The sequence below is a fragment of the Dermochelys coriacea genome, chromosome 3 (genome assembly GCF_009764565.3).
Source record: "Dermochelys coriacea isolate rDerCor1 chromosome 3, rDerCor1.pri.v4, whole genome shotgun sequence".
NCBI classification, from domain to species: Eukaryota; Metazoa; Chordata; order Testudines; family Dermochelyidae; genus Dermochelys; species Dermochelys coriacea.
Genome location: NC_050070.1, coordinates 127,836,070 through 127,858,654, shown reverse-complemented (window position 1 = coordinate 127,858,654; position 22,585 = coordinate 127,836,070). Strand labels below are relative to the sequence as shown.

Sequence of the window (22,585 nt, the reverse complement as noted above, 5' to 3'; positions counted from 1 at the left end):
CACAAGGCCCCAAGTGCTGGTGTGCATTGCTTGTGGCTGAGTCTGATCTTGTGAGCAGATTAAAGTCTGTTGAGCACAATATCCTTATTGCTTTAGGTAGAGACCTGAAGTGGTCAGGCACACCCACAGAACAGTCAGGTTAGCCAAACACACCTAGTTACTGCACAGTTGTCTTCCCTTAAGACAATGATGCTGCATCATGTTGAAGTATTGGAAGTTTGATCCTTGTTTCACTGCAGTCAGAGCACAGAGATACTGTACCATCTCAATTCTATCGTCATTCTTAGTAACTGTTCCACAGCAAAATACCTGCACCCTGGCTAACTCTACAATATGCAGATATCCACACTCTTGCTCTGTCCTCAGAACTCAACCTCTGTTGGTCTTCCACAAGCATGGCTGCCTTTAGTTTCCCGTTTCCTTCAGCTGACAAAAGATGAAGTGAAGACTGATATAAAAATAATATATATATTATTATATATATAAAACAAATGGAAGAAAAGGGAAGTTGATAGTAATGACTATAAATCAGAAGCTAGGAATTGTATAAAATTGATAATGGAAGCAAAGGGATACAAGGAGAAATCTATGGTCAGCAGAGTTAAGGACTAGAAAGAGGAGGTTTTTAAGTGTAGTTGGAACAAAAGGAATCCTAGCAATGGTATTGGTACATTTCTTGATGGAAATGGTAGAATTATCAATATTAATGTAGAAAAGGCAGAAGTGTTTAATAATACTTCTGTTAATGTATTTTGGGAAAAACAGACAGTATCGTCATATCATATGATGACACTCTTTCCATTCCACTAGTATTGCAGGAGGATGTTAAACAGCTGCTATGGAAGTTAGACATTTTTATATCAGCTGCTCCAGATAACTTGCATCCAAGAGTTTTCTAAAAGCTGGATGAGGAACTCTCTGGACTATTAATGTTGATTTTCCATAAGTCTTGGAAATCCTAGAAGAGTGGAGAAAAGTTAATGTTGTGCCAGTATTTTAAAAGGGTAAACTGGGTGACCTGGGTAGTAATAGGCCTATCAGTCTGACATCAATCCCAAACAAGATAATGGCTTATAGGGGAATCAATTAATAAAGAATCAAAGGAGAGTAATGCAACTAATGTCAGTTAACATGGATTTATGGAAAATCCTGTCAAACTAACTTGATATATTTTTTGATTAAATTACAAGTTTGGTTGATAAAGGTAACAGTGGTGAAGTAATATACTTAGACTTCTGTAAGGCATTTGACTTGGTACTGCATGACATTTTGATTAAAAAAACTAGAAAGATATAAAGTTAATAGCACACATTAAATAATTAAAAACTTGTTAACTGATAGGTTTTGTAGTCAACTATGTGTTTGTATTGGGGTCCTGAAGGGATCTGATCTTGGCCCTATGCTATGTAACATTTTTATTAATGACCTGGAAGAAAACAGAAAATCATCACTGATAAAGTTTGCTGATGGCAAAAAAATTGGGGGATGGTAAATAATGAAGAGGACAGGTCACTGATTCAGAGCGATCTGGATGGCATGGTAAGCTGGGTTCAAGCATACAAATATGCACTTTAATATGGCTAACTGTACATGTATACATCTAGGACCAAAAAATGTAGGCCATACTTACAGGATGTGGGGCTCTTTCTTGGGAAGCAGTGACTCTGAAAAAGATTTGGGGGTTCTGGTGGATAATCAACTGAACATGAGTTCCTTATGTGATGCTGAGGCTAAAAGAGCTAATGCAATCCTTGGGTACCTAATCAGGAGAATCTCGAGTAGGAATAGAGACGTTATCTTAGCTTTGCATTTGGCACTGGTGCAACCGCTGCTGGAATACTGTGCTCTATTCTGGTGTCCGCAATTCAAGAAGGATATAGATAAATTGGAGAGAGTTCAGAGAAGAGTCATGTGAATGATTAAAGGATTAAAAAATCTGCTTTATAATGATAGACTAAAAGAGCTCAATCTATTTAGCAGAACAAAGAGAAAGCTAAGAAGTGACTTGATTAGAGTCTGTAAGTACCTACATGGAAAACAAATATTTAATAAAGGGCTCTTTAATCTGGCATAGAAAGGCATAACACAATCCAACATTTGGGAGCTAAAGCTAGACAAATTCAGACTGGAATGAGGTTGAAATTTTTAACAACAGCGGTAATTAACCATTGGAACAATTTACCAAGGGTCGTGGTGTATTCTCCGTCACTGACAATTTTGACATCAAGATTGGATGTTTTCTATAAGATTTTCTCTAGGAATTATTTTGGGGAAGTTTGATGGCCTGTGTTATAGAGGAGTTCAGACAAGGTGATCACAATGGTCCCTTGTGGTCTTGGAAGCTATGAATCTTTTCTTAAAACCCTTTGTGTGTGGATCATCATCATGGCAAATCCCTTGAAGACTGAGTGCCACCTAGATATATCTCTGTCTAAAACCCAGGGTGTTACCATCAAGCAGCCTCCTGCTCCAATTTACAACCAGCTCATATTAACCTGTTGGACATCAAGCAGGTGGCAGCTGTCAAAGACATGGGAAGTATCATAGACATGCTGGAGAACATAAGAATGGCCATAATGGGTCAGAACAATGGTCTGTCTTCCGACAGGTTTCAGAGTAGCAGCCGTGTTAATCTGTATGCACAAAAAGAACAGGAGTACTTGTGGCACCTTAGAGACTAACAAATTTATTAGAGCATAAGCTTTCGTGGGCTACAGCCCATTTCATCAGATGCGTAGAATGGAACATATAACATATAATGGAACTGGCCAGAGAGGTTGAAGTGTTCTCCTATCAGTTTTTGAATGTTATGATTCCTGATGTCAGATTTGTGTCCATTTATTCTTTTGCATACAGACTGTCCGGTTTGGCCAATGTACATGGCAGAGGGGCATTGCTGGCACATGATGGCATATATCACATTAGTAGATGTGCAGGTGAACAAGCCCCTGATGGAGTGGCTAATGTGATTAGGTCCTATGATGGTGTCACTTGAATAAATATGTGGACAGAGTTGGCATCGGGCTTTGTTGCAAGGATAGGTTCCTGGGTTAATGTTTTTGTTGTGTGGTGTGTGGTTGCTGGAGAGTATTTGCTTCAGATTGGGGGACTGTCTGTAAGAGAGGACTGGTCTGTCTCCCAAGATCTGTGAGAGTGAGGGATCATTTTTCAGGATAGGTTGTAAATCTTTGATGATACGCTGGAGAGGTTTTAGTTGGGGACTGAAGGTGACAGCTAGTGGCGTTCTGTTATTTTCTTTGTTGGGCCTGTCCTGTAGTAAATGACTTCTGGGTACTCTTCTGGCTCTGTCAATCTGTTTTTTCACTTCAGCAGGTGGGTATTGTAGTTTTAAGAATGCTTGATAGAGATCTTGTAGGTGTTTGTCTCTGTCTGAGGAATTGGAGCAAATGTGGTTGTATCTTAGAGCTTGGCTGTAGACAATGGATTGTGTGGTGTGTCCTGAATGGTAGTTGGAGGCATGAAGGTAAGTATAGTGATCAGTAGGTTTCTGGTATAGGGCACTCAGTAAAAGATTTAAGGGTGGCAATTTTGCAACAGAAAAGCTTCAAAAAGAGACTCCAATGACAGGTTTCAGAGTAGCAGCCGTGTTAGTCTGTATTCGCAAAAAGAAAAGGAGTACTTGTGGCACCTTAGAGACTAACAAATTTATTAGAGCATAAGCTTTCGTGAGCTACAGCTCACTTCATCGGATGCATTGACTCCAATGAGAAACTGCTGAGTTTGAATTAATATGCAAACTAGATACCATTAACCTGGATTTGAATAGAGACTGGGAGTGACTGGGTCATTACACATATTGAATCTATTTCCCTGTGTTAAGTATCCTCACACCTTCTTGTCAACTGTCTAAATGGGCCATCGTGATTATCAAAAGTTTTTTTCTCTTGCTGATAATAGCTCATCTTAATTAATTAGCCTCTTACAGTTTGTATGGCAACTTCCACCTTCTCTGTATGTGTATATATCTATATCTATATATCTCTATATATATCTTCTTACTATATGTTCCATTCTATGCATCCGATGAAGCGAGCTGTAGCCCACGAAAGCTTATGCTCTAATAAATTTGTTAGTCTCTAAGCTGCCACAAGTACTCCTTTTCTTTTTGTCTTCCAGCAGTGGCCAGTGCCTGGTGCTTCAGAGTAAATGAACAGAACAGGGCAATTTCAAGTGATCCATCCCGTGTTGTCCAGTCCCAACTTCTGGCAGTTAGAGGTTTAGGGACATGCCGAGCTTGGGGTGCATATCTGTCCATCTTGGCTAGTAGCCATTGATGGATCTATCTTTCATGAATTTTCCTAATTCTTTTTGAACCCAGTTTTACTTTTGGCCTTCACAATATCCCATGGGAACAAGTTGCACTAGCTGACTATGCGTTGCGTGAAGAAGTACTTCTTTATGTTTGTTTTAAATCTGCTACTAATTAATTTCATTGTATGAAATGAAATTCTTGTGTTATGTGAAGGGGTAAATAAAAATTCCCTATTCATTTTTTCTGTACCCTTCATGATTTTATAGACCTCTATCAATCCCCCCATAGACATATATTTTCTAAGATGAACACTCCCAATCTTTTTAACCTCTCCTCATATAGAAGCTGTTCCATATGCCAGATTGAAGGTGCTGACTCTGTAGGTGCTCCAGGACTCAAGCGCCCACAGAAAAAAATAGGGGTGCTCAGCACTGACCAGCCACAGTGATTCTGGCCCTGGGGCTGGCTGGCAATCAGCTGTTCAATGGGCAAGTGGTGCTCAGGAGGGGGCAGAGTGGGGGTGGGAAGAACCGGAGTGAGAGCAGGTCCTCGGGAGAATGGGGGAGTCCGAGCAAGAGCAGGGCCTCAGGGGGGAGCCAGGGCGGAGCACCCATGGGGAAAACAAAAGTCAGCACCTCTGCCCTAATCATTTTTGTTGCCCCTCCTTGTACCTTTTTAATTCTAATATATCTTTTTTGAGATGGGGCTACCAGAACTGCACATAGTATTCACGGTGTGGATGTACCATGGATTTATATAATGGCATCATGATATTTTCTGTCTTACTATCTATCCCCTTTCTTAGGGTTCCCAACAGTCTGTTAGCTTTTTTGACTGCTGCTGCACACTGAGAAGATATTTTCAGAGAACTATCCACAATGACTCCAAGATCTCTTTCTTGAGTGGTAACAGATAATTTAGACTCCATCATTTTGTATGTATGGTTGGGATTATTTGCATTACTTTGCACCTATCAACATTTTGTCATCCAGTTACTCAGTTTTGTGATCTCTCTCTAACTCTTTGTAGTCTGCTTTGGACTTAACTATCTTGAGTAAGTTTGTATAGTCTGAATTTTTTGCCACTTCACTGTTCACCCCCTTTTCCAGATCTTTTATGACTATGTTGAACAGTGCAGGTCCCAGTACAGATCTGTGGGGGACCCTCCTATTTATCTCTCTCCATTGTGAAAACTGACCATTTATTCCTATCCTTTGTTTCCTATCTTTTAACCCGTTAGTGATCCATGAGAAGACTTTCCCTCTTATCCCACGACTGCTTACTTTTCTTAAGAGCCTTTGGTATGGGACCTTGTCAAAGGCTTTCTGAAAGTCCCAGTGTACTATATCAACTGGATCACCCTTTCCCACATGCTTGCTGACACCCTCAAGAATTCTAATAGATTGATGGATTATGATTTCCCTTTACAAAAGCCATGTTGGCTCTTCTCCAACATATTGTTTTTATCTGTGTCTTATAATTTTGTTCTTTACTATAGTTTCAACCAATTTGCCTGGCACTGAAGTTAGGCTCACCAGGGTTACTTCTTGAGCCTTCAGAATTCTTGGGTGAATACCATCTGGTCTTTGTGACTTATTACTATTCAATTTATCAATTTGTTCCAAAATCTCATCTATTGAAACTTCAGCGTGGGACAGTTCCTGAGATTTGTCACCTAAAAAAAATAACTCAGATGTGGGGATCTCCACCACATCTTCTATAGTGAAACCAATGCAAAAAATTCATTTAGTTTTTTCTCAGTGACCTTGTCTTCCTTGAGTGCTCCTTTAGCACCTTGATCATCCAGTGGCCCCACTGATTTTTCTATCAGGCTTCCTGCTTCTGATGTTCTTAAAAACTTTTGGTTGTTAGTTTTTGTGTCTTTAGCTAGTTGTTCTTCAAATTCTTTCTTGGTCTGCCTGTGACACTCTGTACCGCAAAGTAGCACCCTGGAACCCCCATATTCACCACTGTCATATAATTATGATATGTTTCGTACATAGTATACCTTGTGAGGTATCATTTTAAAAATCTTGATTTTTTGAACATTAATATCCTGTTGGATTGTATGTACTATCATTGTATGTGATGTTATGAAGTACTGCTATATGTGCTATTGAAATACATTGTGAGGTTGGGAGATGCCCAGAGCTAGACTTTCAGTAAGGACAAAGGAGAACCCATCACTGGCCAGACAGACATTGATGCCCCATTAAAAAAGAATCCACTATCCCAGAGGCTCCTTAGAGAAGGGGGTCCAGTCTGTGTATTGAGGAACTGTAAGCTGACTGTACCATCTGTTAGGGTGCAACACTGCTTGATTCAAATCTTGCTTAGTCTGTTTACGTTAGAATTTAGACTGTGAATTTATATTTATTTCTTAGGTAACCAACTTTGATCTCTATGCCTACTACTGACAATCACTTAAAATCTATCTTTCAGTAGTTAATAAATCTGTTTTATATTTTACCTAAAACAGCATGTTTTTGGTTGAAGTGCATGGGGAATCTCAGCTCTGATGTCCATTGAAGGGAAACTAAGTAATGAGTTTACACTGGTCAGGCTTCTGACCAGTGCACGACGGTACAGTTCTTGGGTGCAAGGCTGGGGAGCTGTGGGGAGGGGTGAGCGGGAATTGGCTGAAGCCTCTTAGTTGATGGTTCATGAGTGGCTGGAAGATCACTCATGTTACTCAACTGGGTGTGTCCCTCCCTGTGGATGGCTGTGGAAGTGCAGTGCCTGTCAGAGGCTTGTAGCTTGACATTAGCATCACACTGTGACAGGCAGCTCAGACTGGTGGGTTTGGAGGGCTCAGAGGTCCCACAGTCCAGGTTGTATCTTGGGGACCCCATCACACTCCTTATTCTGCTTTTAAACTTGACTTGCCAAAATTTATGCTCCTTTCTATTTCCTCAGTAGGATTTCACTTCCAATTTCTAGAGGATGCCTCGTTGCCTCTAACTGCCTCTTTCACTCTGCTGTTTAGTCATGGTGGCATTTTTTTGGTTCTTTTACTGAAGATGCTTAAAAAATGTGAACACTCATATAGCAGCTACTGTTGCCCTGTTTCAGCCCTTCAGCAGCTTCTGGGGATGTCATGATGTGAAATTCGTGACAAAGCTGCAGATCTGTAGAACCCTGGCTATACTAACTGTACTGGGGAGCTGTGACTTGTGGACATTGAGGAAGGTCAAAGAGCACAGGATTGATGGTTTTCATTCTTGTTGTCTTTGTTAGCTGCTCAATATTAAGTCGCAGAATCTGATCAGCAACGAGGATATTCGAAGTCAAACTCAGCAACACCTCCATCGGCACTGGTTCAGATTCAGTGTCTTTTCTGGTATGAACATATTAGGATGGAAGAGCAACAGATTCCAAAGTATATTTACCAAGTAATGCTGCTACACAGCTGGTAACCACATGGTGCTAAAAGCTCTGGTGCCACTATAAGATAGCCAGTGATGGACATAAATTGAATATCCAGCCAGACAACCTTGTATTTTGGATGAATATGAATAAGTATATGTGACGTGCACAGGTCTATAGGTATAGTACTATATATCGGTAGGAACATAGGCAAGTGATATGCCATTGTTCTACATTAAAAAAAAATAATTACTAGGTGCAGTATTGTTCTATGCTAATAGGTCTCCAAGCAGTCGATGTTGAGATTTAGTCAGAGTTAGGTATGTGGGTATGAGGATTAAAATGATATATTTAAATGAGATTGATATATTTTTAGATATGTCGTTTTTGCTGAAGGTTTTTGTTTGTTTGTTCTTTGCACAGAACAAATACAATATCACATCAGCTAATGTCCATAATATCTCAGACTGGTCCTGGATTTATCTAATCTAAACTGTGATCTGTTCTATATCACAACATCAGAATATTTTTCCTATGAACCAGTGTTGACAATGATTTTTTCCCCTGCTGCTATTTATAATAATCTGAATATATATATATTTCAATGTTATTGCTTAGGGGGTGGATTTTCTGCTAGAACATAATTAATGGGAGCTTTTACCAAAGTGTGTTGTGGTTTCCTGTAAGCTGGTTTCAGTAGAAATGTTTGGATCTCTGAACAGTCACAGAAAATAAGAAGGTGGGTGATTTACTTCTGTACAACCTCTTCAGCTGCGGTTGGAGGTGTTTGAGGTTCATTTGATGGTGGTTACTGTGGGTAAAAGAAGAATGAAACTTTTTCACAGCAGAATTCAATCCATGATGGATGATGGTATATACAATTTGAAAGATATCTGCCCAGGAGCTGATCTGGCACTAAAATTCTGGTTTCCCTCTGTCTTTAATATGCTGTAACGTAAGAGTTTCAACATCACTGCACAGAGTTACAGAAAATAATTTGTCTCTTAGAGCTACCTATTGTTCTTAGTCTTTGTAATGAGTTTTCAGACTCTGACATGGATTGCTGTATGTTGTCCCAGTGTGTTCTGGTGCAGAGATAATGTCCAATCATGCACTCATTTTAATGGGAAAGTTTCCTGAGGATGCAGGCCCAACAACTTGAGTGTATTTCCTGCTAACCTGGTTATATCATGGACTAATATAATTACCTGGGGCTTAGTTATTCGACCCAAGATATATATAGTTAATGCCTTATAAACAGGGATTTTCTAAGTTTTTGTCCGGTTGAATATTGTTTTCACGTAGTTAGTTAATTTTATTGAATATGTTTTTTGTAGATTATCATCCATTGCTTCAATGGCTGTAATTATGACAAACAATGTAATTACTTGATATGAGATAATGGGATAATTTTCAAAGCTGTGAGGATGGTTTTAGCTGTGCGACTGGCAAAAACCTTGCATGTAATTTAAAATGTTTTATCTCTGTATGTGCAACACAGTGTAATAATATCACAGAAATGCATAAAGATTTCTTTAATCAGGGGAGTAAATGAACTGAGCACTTGCAGAGTAAGGTTTTTAAAATTCAATAGCATGGCAGTTTCTTATTTTTCTTCTCCCTTCCTAGAATACTAACAGTTGCACAGGCACTGCCTTTTTGTTCCAACTCGTGTGTTGCTCTTGGTGTCTTTAGTGAATGCAGAATACTGATTTCACAATCCTTTTTAGAGCTGTGGGGCCTATAACAGGTCCTGCATGCATGAAGAATAGAATACAATATAATAACTGAAAATATAATACTGGCACTATGTAAATAAATTGTACTGTGTTCTGTTCACCTTATATCAGAAAGGAGTTAGCTGAGGAGAAACAGAAGGGATCCAAAGACAAGCAGTGAAAATGATGAGAGGTCTGGAGAGACTTCCATATGTGGAGACACTAAGAATGTTCAGCCTCTTTAGGGAAGAGAAGGTATGAGGGAGTGTATAAGATAATGAATGATCACTCAGGCACTCTTAGTCACCCTCTCTCATCATACAAAAACAAGATAGTACCTAATGAAATTAAAAGGCAATATTTACAAATGATAAATGGAACTTCTTATGTGTTGTGTAATCTGTAGAACTCACTGTCTCAAGATGTTATTGAGGCACAAAGCCCAGCTGGACTCGAAAGGGATACAAATTAAGGGGCATTAGCCAACCATTAATTGCCTGGGGATAGGAAAACTTTCCCTCTGGGTAAATTACATAGTTGTCTAATTGGGATTCTCTACACTTTCCTCTGAAGTATATGGTATGGGCCAATGATCTGAACTAGTATGGCAATTCCTATGTTTCTAAGGACGAGGCTGGCCTAAGCATTGTGAGTAAGGTTAGTGTGATGATTGTAATGTTACTAATTTATATATTTTGCATTTTGATTGTCTGTGGCCCTTCTAATACTTTGAGATTAAATAAGCAAAATTAAGACTGTCCAGAGAATAAAAGAACATTAATAAATTAGAGTACTGCAATGCAATTTTCAATTCTGCATGCTGGATATATGAAGCATTACATCTTTGACTGTGCAGCTTCCTGATTCACTGAATGCAATGAGAAATTACACCAACATGAATCCATCCTTGTGGCAATTATTGTAACAAGAACAGTGCCTGGTATATACCCTAATTCATTCTTATAACAATTTAAACAGCCAAATTCTACTCTTGGATTTATACTAACTACTGTGAAAATTGATCCAAATTATGAGTCTCATGATTTTAAATCGGCCTTTGACTCAAAATATGATCTTCCACTGGTGACTGAATGTATTCTCCTTAAAGTAATAATCTTTTACTAGAAAGACACAAAAATGTTCAAATTTAGACACATACAGTGAATGGATAATATACTATATATAGGTTAAAAACTAGCTGTTTGTAAGAAGCCTAAAAACACTGTAGAATTCCCATTCTCATCCAGATCTTCAAATCAAATAGAGTTTTTATGTGTAGTTTAGCATATTTGCAGCAAGTGTAGTGCACAAAGGCCCATAGAAATTGTTCTCTGAATAAGCTTTTTTTCTTCAAAAGTGCAGAATTTATCTCTCAGGCCCTCATTCTGCAAGCAGAAGTGCTAATGTCAATCTCCATGCCTGCCTGGAGTCCTGACTTCATTGGGCCACTGTGCAGGTACATGGGATTGACACTAATGTTTTTACTTGTAGGAGTACTGTTGTTCTGTGACCTTTCTCCAGGTGTCTTACCTCACTACTCCCTGGCAAGCATAAGAAATATTTTAACCTGAACCCCAGAAAACTGCTATGTGCTTTCATTTGACCCCCTCCTTTCACCATAGTTAATCAAATAATTTTGTGTAAATTGAAGCTTTTCCTTTTAATCAGTTTTCCTCCTTTGGCCAGTTCCTTCAATTATTTCATAATTCAATGTCTTGTTAATGTGTCAATTAGCTATGGTAGGCTGGAGGTTAGTGTAATTTCACAAAGCTTGGACTGCGGCATTATTAATGAATCGGGCGGCAAGAGGAGAATGGTTATAAAGGGGCAAAGCTCTATCTGTTAGACAGGACTCACAGCTGGGTGTGTGGGTGTGAGGGATGTGACAGCTGATATTTTGGTCAAATATATTGTGATGGGGCAAGGCCAGATGGCTATAGAAAAGTAGTGGGAGATAGATATATTAGCTCCAGGCTAAACAAATCCCTGGTACCAGGTTAAGTGAAATGGAAGCTGCTCCAGGTCAATTAAGACACCTGGGGCCAATTAAGAACTTTCCAGAAGGCACAGAGAATGCTAGGTTGATTGGGACACCTGCAGCCAATCAGGGACTGGCTGAAACTAGTTAAAAGCCTCCCAGTTAGTCAGGTGGGTGTGCATGTCAGGAGCTGTGGGAGGAAGTTGCGCTGTTGGAGAGGCTGAGTAGTACACACCATATCGGGTACAAGGAAGGAGGCCCTGAGGTAAGGGTGAAGTGGAGCTTGAGGAAGTGAGGGCTGCTGTGGGGGAAGTAGCCCAGGGAATTGTACATGTCATGTTTCTAAAAGGTCAGCTACCATAGCTGATACTATTAGGGTCCCTGGGCTGGAGCCCGGAGTAGAGGGTGGGGGATGGGCCCACCCCCCCTCACATCTTTGCCCCCTGATTAATCACTGAGACTGGGAGACAACAGAGACTGTGCAAGGAAGGATAACTTCTCCTCACCTCCCTTGCTGGCTTATGATGAAAATGGCTCAGTAGACTGTGACTCTTGTCTCTAGAGAAAGAAGGATTACATGGAGGGTCACAGTGAGCCTCTGAGGCTAGCGAAATCCGCCAGGAAACGCAGGGTCCACGGAGGCAAGGACAGAGCTTTGTCACAATTATATTTTTTTGCAATTTGCCTGAGAGTGGCAGGTACTCTTTAAAGCGACACTGCCAGCTTATTTTTAAATAAATATTTATATTAGAAACCTTAAACTGAAATCTGTTACCAAATATTAAGTATTAACTACGAACTATTTAATCAGATATGTCTGTCTCCTCTTTAGGGACATGTATTCACCAGTTCCTCAGCATCACAGTCTCCTCACACACACTCTGCTTTGCAAGTCTCACAATGTGTCCCAGTCTACACCCCTTTATCTCATACCTCCCCGTCACTTAAGTATGTCAGTAACCCTGTAAATCCCACTCAGCATCCCTTCTCCTGGTGTGTTACAATCAACACATTCCATACCTCCTCAGGGCCGGGGGGGATGTCCAAGGGTTTTCCCCACCAGCAAGAGGTGTTTTCTTAGGGAAGGGAGGGTCTATGCCTAGATAAATACCTAGAATTTACGGTTACCACAGGTTACCAGACCTAACAAGCATCAGAGAAAATAAATACCAAAAAATGTTACAGTGGAAGAAATAAAGTACTTGTGGCACCTTAGAGACTAACAAATTTGTTCGTCTCTAAGGTGCCACAAGTACTCCTTTTCTTTTTGCGAATACAGACTAACACGGCTGCTACTCTGAAACCTGTCATGGTGGAAGAAATGTAATCATTAAAAAGTATGGAAATAAGTGAAATTAAAGAATTACAGTTCAGATGTTTGCTAACAAAAATTGACGCCTATGAAAATTAACATTCAACATCCTTGACTTTGATCTCTTTTACTTTGTGAAGTACAGTTGCTCAGTAATGTGCTTAATAAACATGGCATGATCTAGAATGTCAGTTGTCTGAAGATGAATGATGCAAATGGTGTTTTAGCTATTATGTACTTAGCACAATAGATGTGATTCTGTAGGAGGCTATGTCTTAGTTACATAAGAATTGGATACAAGCCAGCGTTCCTTTATAATGTCTTCAGAATAAAATAAATAAAATGTTAGTATTCAGCAGTTAGATATGTGTTCAATAGACCTTGAAATGCATTACTTTATGTAGTTTGGTTCAAGACAATTAGAGTTATACCAGTTCTTTAGTCTTGAAATAAATGTCTACCTTTTTTATCTTTCTATAACTCAAACACTGAAGTGCTGTATTTCTTGGTACTCTAGCTCTGTCTTGGAGGTCACAGTTAAGATGATAGTTGGAATGTCAAATAGTAATTTTCATGTCTGTAGAATGTTTTTAGAAACAGTGTTATGGTTCAGGGTGACCTGTACCTTTGATCTGTCCTGTCTCTCTGTGAGCACCCATTTCAGGTGACCAGCACCTGCACTTCTTTCAGGGTGGCATGCTGTGATTCAACCCACTTTTAGTCTAGGTCTCCAGGTTACAGCACCCCTGTTTACCAATCACGTTTCCTTAGCAAGCTCAACTTGGTCTGGTGCCTACATGAGACTTCCCTTCAGGAGCTGTGATCAGTAGCAAAATTCAATGACACCAGACAGCTTTCTCAAAAGAAAATACTATTTTTTAATCTACAGGAGCATAGCAATGAGAGGGAAAAGGGTTAAAACAACAAAAGGTCTACATCTATATGGTCTTACCTAAAAACTTTTAATTTCCCTCAAGACTTAGGTAGGCCCTGTGTGTCCCAGGTACCCCTGCTCAATGGGCCTAGATTTCTGTCTTCCTTCCTGCAGACTCTGTCTCCATCCCTCTCTTCATCAGGGATCCTCTTTTAAGATTTCCCAAGATTTTTGTTTAAGGTTTCCCACTTAAGGGCCCCAACCTTGTCCCAGCTGGGGGTGGAAGCATGCCCAATTCAGAAAGAGACAAAACTTGAAAGGCCTTGACACTTGTATTGTCAGTTAAGCACCAGTGATGCTTAACTATCTGAAGTAATTGACTTTAATTCTTCCACATGGCCAAAACCACCTAAGACTATCTTAACTCCTAGATATCCTTTAGCAAGCAACACCATAACCCTCAAATCCACAGAAGTAAATATAATATTCATTACAATTATATTGCTTTCTCCCACATTTTTATGGGTCAGATGGTAGGAAATGTGGACCAGGGACCTTAGACTTGATTTTTTTGGAGGAGAAGAGTGGTAATCCAGAGTAGAAGGAATAGAGGACTCCTTCAAATCTTTCCTTCAAACAATTCTGCCATGATGCATACAAAACACTCACCAGTAGCTAGATAGAGGGTGTCCTGTGACTGTTGCTTAGTATAGAAAATAGGATAGTGTGATGGGGTGGACTAGGCCCAGAGGTTCCGTGATGGAGCTTTCAGTGTCCTCACACACCCATCCCAGGAAAGGAGCAGTAAAGGAGTCCCCCAAGCAGCCTAGAGTGGATGCAGGGGAAGCAACCAATCAGAGAGGCTGCAGGAGACAGCCAATCAGGGCCCAAGAGGAACATATAAAAGAAAATGCAGAGTCAGAGCCAGTCAGTTTCTTGCTGGAGCTAGAGGCGTGTAGGTGGTGCTTCTGGCTAGCCAAAGGGAATTGCAGCAATACAGACAACTCAGTGCTGGGAGGGACCGAGCAGCGAGGAAGAGCTCCTGGCTGGCAGCTGGACCTGAATTAAGGCTATGTCTACGCTACAGACATTACAGTGGCATAGCTGTACCACTACTCCTGTGTACCTACTCTCCTGCCGGCATAGTTAAACCACCCTCAATGAGTGGTGTTAGCTATGTCGGCATGAGAGCCTCTCCTGCCAACATAGTGCTGTCCACAGCACCACCTTTGCCTGTGAAATTTATGTCAGTAAGGGGTGTGTTTTTTTCACACCCCTGACCAACAAAAGTTTTACAGACAAAAGTGTTAGTGTAGACAGAGCCTTAGATGAGCCCTCAGGTAAAGGTGAAGCTTTGGTGAAGGCTGGAACTGTGGGGAAGTGTCTCAGGGAACAAAAAGCAGTTAGTTAAAAGGACATGGCGGTGTGTGGCTGCTATTCTTAGGGTCCCTAGGTTGGGACCCAGAGTAGTGGCCAGGCTCAGGCGCGCCCATAGGACACTGGGGAACTGACGTACAATCGGACAGCAGTAAACCCCCACAAGGGAAACTGAACTGTCAAGAGGCCCAGGTGGAGAGCTTGGGTCGGAAGGGACCAAGAGGACGAAACCATGCCTCCAGGGAGGAAGCCCGGGGGGGTACGGCCCAATACCAGGGCCGGGACTATTTAAAAACTGCAGACACATCCAGCCAGAAGGGGTGCTCATGAGAGGTGGGTTCCACACTGTTACAGATAGTTTCACTGTTACCTGTCTTCTTCCCTTCCCCTCTGTGATTATGCTGTCTGCACAAGACTTTTCTTGTCATATACTAAGATTGTGAGACTTCTCAGGCTGGAACATTCTCTATTATTGCATGTGTGTATAATGCTTATCAAAATGATCCTTGACTGGGATCCCTAGTCACTATTGAAATACAAATAATAGCTGATGATAATAATTAATAATAATGAATAAGGACATTTTTTGATCTAGACTCCAACAAGTCTATGGCCTGTGTTGTGCAGGAGATCAGACAAGATGATCGCAATGATCCCTTATGGTCTTGAAATCTGTGAATCCATGAAAGTCAATTCACTTAAAATTTTCCCTGCTCACAAGTGTTGGCATACAAAGCATTCCGTGTGAACAGGACTTGTATTTACTATTTTATTTCTGCTTTGATTACATAAATTGTACCTATTAGCATAGTTTTTTTCCACCAGCTACAGTGATAGTGGTTCATCTCTACTTTTTAAAAAATGCTGATTCTGGATATTATTTGTTTTTATTGTTTGACTACTGGCCTATCCACAAAGTTACATTGCAAAACTAATTACCAAGGGATTGCTAAATTACAGTCAGACTCTATATTCAATATATCTGGGGACATGAAGAAACATTTAGAAGCATGGTGATTTTCAAAAAGAGGTCCTTCTAAAAACTCTTCACCAGAAAAAGTATTTTCTCAACTTCCTTCAAATTTGCAGGAGAGAAAAACTTCTGCTTCACCTTGAGAGTTAACCTTATCATTGAAAACATGAGGTTCAATTTTTAGATTGGAAAGGTGATGCCTGACCTTAAAACGTAAGCTGGGTTACAACTTTAAATATTGCAAGAGTATATTTCTTCATAATAACAATATGCATCTCCGCATGATGGACCAGACTTCCAAAAACAGTGCATAGCCAGATTTTCATGTGCTCAGCACCCACAATCAGGGCCAGATTTTCATTCTCAAAAGAACTCCATTCCCATTTAGGCACCTAATTAAGGGCCACATTCTCACAAATACTCAGCACCTAGAAGCTCCCATTGGGACACTTATGGCCAGACTTTCAAAAGAGATCAGCGTCCAATGTACTGAGCTCTTCTGAAAACACAGCCACTTATTTTGGTGCCTAGATGATTGCTGGACCCTTTTCAAATCTGGCTCCAATTGTGAGTGCTCAGCTCTTTTTTTTTAAATCTGCCCTTGTGTTTGTGGGGCGATACTGTGTGACCTGCCTCCTAACTGTAAGAACAGTAGGACAATGGGTCTTAAATGAGACACATTGCAAACATTTGTTTAAAAAAAGCCATATTTAAATATCTTCTCAAAAGCCATCTTAAAATGGTCTTTGAACTTTTCTGGAAAACTTCTCCTAGCAACTGAGCGATCTGCTTCTTCTTTTGAGAATGTGAGTAGTTTGCATTGTGTAGCTAACATGTGGCTGAAAACTGGCCTTGAAAAGAAGCCCTGATTGCAACCTCAACCATGGAGAGGGTGAGGTTGCAACCAGGGCTTGATCTCCATCGTGCTACTTGACTTTGTCCCTTTAGTTTAATTGCTCTTGTGAACCTAAACTGCAAGCTGAAGGCAACTGGCCTACAACTGAATTTCCTATCCAGCTGGGTATTTGAAAGCCCAGCATAGTGTTTCATTTATAGGAATAAAGATGTGGAAATGTCTCTGACGTTTTTGCTTTTTGGGCTTCCTCCAAGGAGACTCTCCATCGGCGAGCAGTGATTGATCCAGCGGGGATTGATTTATCGCGTCTAGTCTAGATGCGATAAATCGACCCCTGACTGCTCTCGCATCGACTCCTGTACTCCACTGCTGTGAGAGGTGCAGGTGGAGTCGACGGGAGCGTCAGCAGTCGACTCACCACAGTGAAGACACCACAGGGAGTAGATCTAAGTACGTTGACTTCAGCTACGTTATTCACGTAGCTGAAGTTGTGTATCTTAGATTGATTTCCCTCCACCCCCCCAGTGTAGACCAGGGCAATATAATTTATTTTTAGTGGTGTGCATTTACAGTTGAGATATTGTATTAGATTCCTAGATGGGATTCATTTGGGCTCCTGCAGCATCGGTTTCAAAATTTACCAAAACAAGAAAGGATTGACTGACATTTGTGGGATAAAAAGACTTCAGTAAATTCTAGCACGAAACGCTCAGACCTCCTAAATGCAGTTACTTCCTTTCTACTGCCATCCAGTGATATTGACAATTTATGGCATAAAACAAGGTTACTGATTGCTTTATAATGAACTCTGAGCGGGAGTGGCTATGTTCGTAGCTGTGTGTGTCAGATACCTGGGAAAAATATAACTGGAGTTGTATAGGTCCCACATACCTCATCACCCCTCCCCCCTCCTATTACTCTGCCCACATGACTTTCCATTTCCCTCCCTCCTATCATGTGATTTTCATAGTCATATATTGGTGCACCCATCAAGCTGGTTGAAGGTTGCAGGATAGAGCCACAGAAGTATGTGTGAGAAGGGATTTGGCAGTGAGAGGAGGAGAGAGGAAAAGGTACCTACTTCTTCCACTCGCCAGCCCAACCAGCTATCCCTTTGGGTCTCCTTTGTTGTCTCCTTTCAGACTCACATTTAGACAATGACTACACTAGGAAAACAGATTGCACAGAGGTATTAACGAACAAGATTTTAAACAGAACTTTGCACCCAGCATAGATGGGGTAAGTAGACTCAAGTTCTTTTTGAAAGGATCATGAACTACAATGAAATGGTACTTGTGCTTGATCTGAGTTTTGGATTTTGAGAGAACACCATCAAACCAGAAGTGTTTTGCATTGTTGCAAATTTTAGTGTGAAATTATTTCTTTAAGAGACCTCTTGCTACTATGGCCTTTAATGCGAAACATTTGGGAACGGCTAAACTAAGTTTCTTTAATGAACTGTTGTACAGATGCTGTTTAAAAGGCCTGCAAATTGGAGATAATTTAGAAGACTTTAAAGAACTATGTTGTGCATATATTGTAAATTCAGAGCATGTGTGGTGATGGTGTGTTGAGCCTTGAAAAACTCCCTAGCAGAAAAGAGAAGAAAAATCTGCATCAAACTCTGACCCAAGTGTATGAATTCACAGTGCTACATGGAGCGAATTCCTTAACACTTGGTTGAAAGTTGATTCAACGTTGGTTTATAACAAGTTTCAAAAAGTTGGAGGCTTCTCCCCGTTAGAGTGCTGCTCTCCCCTCCCATGTGATGCTCCTAGATTTTAAACTTCTTCAGTAACAAATATGCAGCGTTGCTTTTTAAATTTTAGTGTCTCCATTTAATTTCTACATTGTATTTCTGTTTCAATGATCCTGCTCTCATATCATGGCTGAGGACAGTGGCATGAAGTTTGCCCCACTGATGCCTTGGGCAGGAGGGAAGCAGCTGCTGTGGACAGACAGGGTCCCAACTTCTGCCTACAGAGTTTAGAAAACCCAACTCTTTTGCTTGCCTCCTCCAAGGAGGGATCCCCAGAAGAGAGAGAGAGAGAGAGAGTGTGTGTTGCACACTTTGTATAGAGTGGGAGCTACCAGCTCAGCCATCATGCCTGCTAATTCAAGCAGAAGGGCAAGGATGACAAGGCAGATGCATGTGCTGCTTGTAGTAGTTGCTGAGGACATACTAAAACTCAACCCTTTGCTGCAAAGATCGCCCAGTTTGTGCTTTTGATCTGCAACTGAAGCCTGCAGCAGTGCTGGCAGGGAGTGGGCACCTTCCCCACCTCTTTCATACACTCCCCCAACCCTTCTCTACAGCTTCCTGAAGGAATGTCTGGAGATAGTGAGCAGTGGAGGTTCCAGCTTTAAAAAGTGGCTGCAAAAATGGCATCATGAACTTCTATGATTCTTGAATCTCAGAGATTCCAGATTGCATCTTACCAGTTTGCCAGTAGCTTGATGTTTTTTCTGTCAGTCCCACATACTTATCTTGGGATTAGAGAATTAAGTTGGTTTCTTTCCTTCTGGCAGATCACCAGTAATTTAGGATGTGGGGGGGGGGTGGGCACTTATGCCCTCATTACATCTGTGCAGTCCCTCTATCTCTAATGGATTTGCACATGTACAATTGACTGGGACTTAAGCAATTCCAATGCTCCACCAAAAGGAATAGAATCCATCTCACTCCCTCAGATGTGTTGGCTCCACAGGGCTAATGGGCTAATGGGAGGCAAAAAAGCAGGAAAAGCTTATTTTTATCATTACAGTATATAGCTAGGACTGTAAGTAACAGATCAGAGGAAGATGGTGAAATTTTTACATAGGCACTTTTTTCTGAGTAGAGTTGCACTTGATCCAGTGGTTCTTTCTTGGGGAAAATTCCCATCCACTTGGTTTTGCTTGTACCTGGAGCACAAAATCAGGCCCTAAATGAATTGCATTGTGTAGCTATCATGTGGCGTGTGACCCCTATATTCCGAGCAGGACTGCCCTTTGAAAGTAAGGGGTTGGGTTTTCACACTGAGAATTAAATATATAGTGTTATTGTTACCAGGCATTGGGTGTCCAAGTCTCCTCTGTGAAGATGAAATTAATCCCTTGGGCTGTCCAAGTTGATTTTAAAATGTCATATCAATGGATCCCCTTGTCACAGTTCCTGGGTTAACAGCACCTCTGTCTCTTTCAAGTCCTTCACAAAAGCACCCTTTTATGTGTTAGGCCTCCAGCAGCACTTTTCTCAGGATGGGAACCTGTGTTCCTCTCTGTTCAGACCAAGGCACAGTCCCCTTGCAACTCACTCTGTTTATCCCAGCAGCTCTGACTTTCGTTCAGCACCTGCAGTTTGGTGACAGAGTTAACAGCTTTCACAAAGCATGGTGCTTTTTTTTTTTTTTAGGACAAGAACATTACAGAGAAAACTTGTAATAAAACAGTTAATAGTTTACTGGTAGGTCCATACATAAGTGTTTTTTTTTTTAATCCTGTGAGTCTCTCTTGAGTCAGATCAGGCTGACCCTTATGCAGTTTTTGGGACCTTTGTCTCCCAGGGCTCCTGAATCAGGTAAAACCAGCCAATGCTATTTCCCGCAGGGAGCAAAGCTTCAAAGGGCTGGCTATCTGCATAACTGGCACTGGGAATCTGCATTAATTATCCTCTAGTGACTCCAGATTCCACAAGAAACCCAGCCAGCCAGGAACACAAAGGTAGAAACAACACTTACTGATGCCATAGTCTGTGACTATCCTATGTGCCCACAGTGTCTGGCACATCTCACTATAATAGACTTCGAAGTTTCCATGCTTCTGAGGTCTAATATCTGTGTTCAGCATCTCTAAGCAGAGGCAGATATTGATGGGCCCAATCAAATATAAAATATATATGGAGTCGCAGGTAGGCAGTTAGCCAAGTAAGAAACTGACTTGTACCAGGGGACTGTCCCAGCATTATCGGAGTCCCCAGTTTATGTCTGCTATCAGACTGCTCAGCCCAAGTGTTCCGGTAAGTGCAGAAATCAAAGTCTCAGACTCATTCACCTCAGGAAGGGAGAAGTCATGGGACTCCTGATTTTTGCATCCCACAGCTGTAGCCTGTAAGGTAACAGACTCTCTTTTTATTGTAAAAAGAAAAGGAGTACTTGTGGCACCTTAGAGACTAACAAATTTATTAGAGCATAAGCTTTCGTGAGCTACAGCTCACTTCATCGGATGCATTTGGTGGAAAAAGCAGAGGAGAGATTTATATACACACACACAGAGAACATGAAACAATGGGTTTATCATACACACTGTAAGGAGAGTGATCACTTAAGATGAGCCATCACCAGCAGCAGGGGGGGGAAGGAGGAAAACCTTTCATGGTGACAACTACAGTACCCACCTGCTGAAGTGAAGAAACAGATTGACAGAGCCAGAAGAGTACCCAGAAGTCACCTACTACAGGACAGGCCCAACAAAGAAAACAACAGAACGCCACTAGCCATCACCTTCAGCCCCCAACTAAAACCCCTCCAACGCATCATCAAGGATCTACAACCTATCCTGAAGGACGAGCCATCGCTCTCTCAGATCTTGGGAGACAGACCAGTCCTTGCTTACAGACAGCCCCCCAATCTGAAGCAAATACTCACCAGCAACCACACACCACACAACAGAACCACTAACCCAGGAACCTATCCTTGCAACAAAGCCCGTTGCCAACTCTGTCCACATATCTATTCAGGGGATACCATCATAGGGCCTAATCACATCAGCCACACCATCAGAGGCTCGTTCACCTGTGCATCTACCAATGTGATATATGCCATCATGTGCCAGCAATGCCCCTCTGCCATGTACATTGGCCAAACTGGACAGTCTCTACGTAAAAGAATGAATGGACACAAATCAGACGTCAAGAATTATAACATTCAAAAACCAGTTGGAGAACACTTCAATCTCTCTGGTCACTCGATCACAGACCTAAGAGTGGCTATACTTCAACAAAAAAGCTTCAAAAACAGACTCCAACGAGAGACTGCTGAATTGGAATTAATTTGCAAACTGGATACAATTAACTTAGGCTTGAATAGAGACTGGGAATGGATGAGTCATTACACAAAGTAAAACTATTTCCCCATGGTATTTCTCCCTCCCACCCCACCCCCCACTGTTCCTCTGATATTCTTGTTAACTGCTGGAATTAGCCTACCTGCTTGTCACCATGAAAGGTTTTCCTCCTTCCCCCCCCTGCTGCTGGTGATGGCTCATCTTAAGTGATCACTCTCCTTACAGTGTGTATGATAAACCCATTGTTTCATGTTCTCTGTGTGTGTGTATATAAATCTCTCCTCTGCTTTTTCCACCAAATGCATCCGATGAAGTGAGCTGTAGCTCACGAAAGCTTATGCTCTAATAAATTTGTTAGTCTCTAAGGTGCCACAAGTACTCCTTTTCTTTTTGCGAATACAGACTAACACGGCTGCTACTCTGAAACCTCTTTTTATTGTGTGTTTGCACAGTGCCTAACACAGTAGGGTCCTGGTGTGTGCCTAGGGCTCCAAGTCACTGCCTCATTACAAATAATACTAATACACCTCAGAAATATAGGGTAGATTGAATCAGTTCAGGGACTGTTTTTTGGCTAGATTTGGTCCATTGAGACTTAGTACCGATAGGGACAAAATGCAATACTAAGTTCAAAGTATTTTACCATTTGTTTACTGAGGAAGTATTAACAGGCTTACAGATTCTTGCCATGTAACTATCAGAAACACAAAAAGAATCATTACAACAATGAGCTTTTATGGAAAGAGACATTATACAGTAATATAGCCATTTAATAGGACACTACTATATTACAGAGTAAGCATCATTATCATACC

The 22,585-nt window shown here is 41.1% G+C and overlaps 1 protein-coding gene across 2 annotated transcripts in view; it reads left to right on the top strand.

The window, feature by feature from the left end:
* Positions 1 to 22,585, top strand: part of RPS6KA2 (ribosomal protein S6 kinase A2) — a 483,007-nt gene that overhangs the window by 47,570 nt on the left and 412,852 nt on the right. The window lies entirely within an intron of this gene.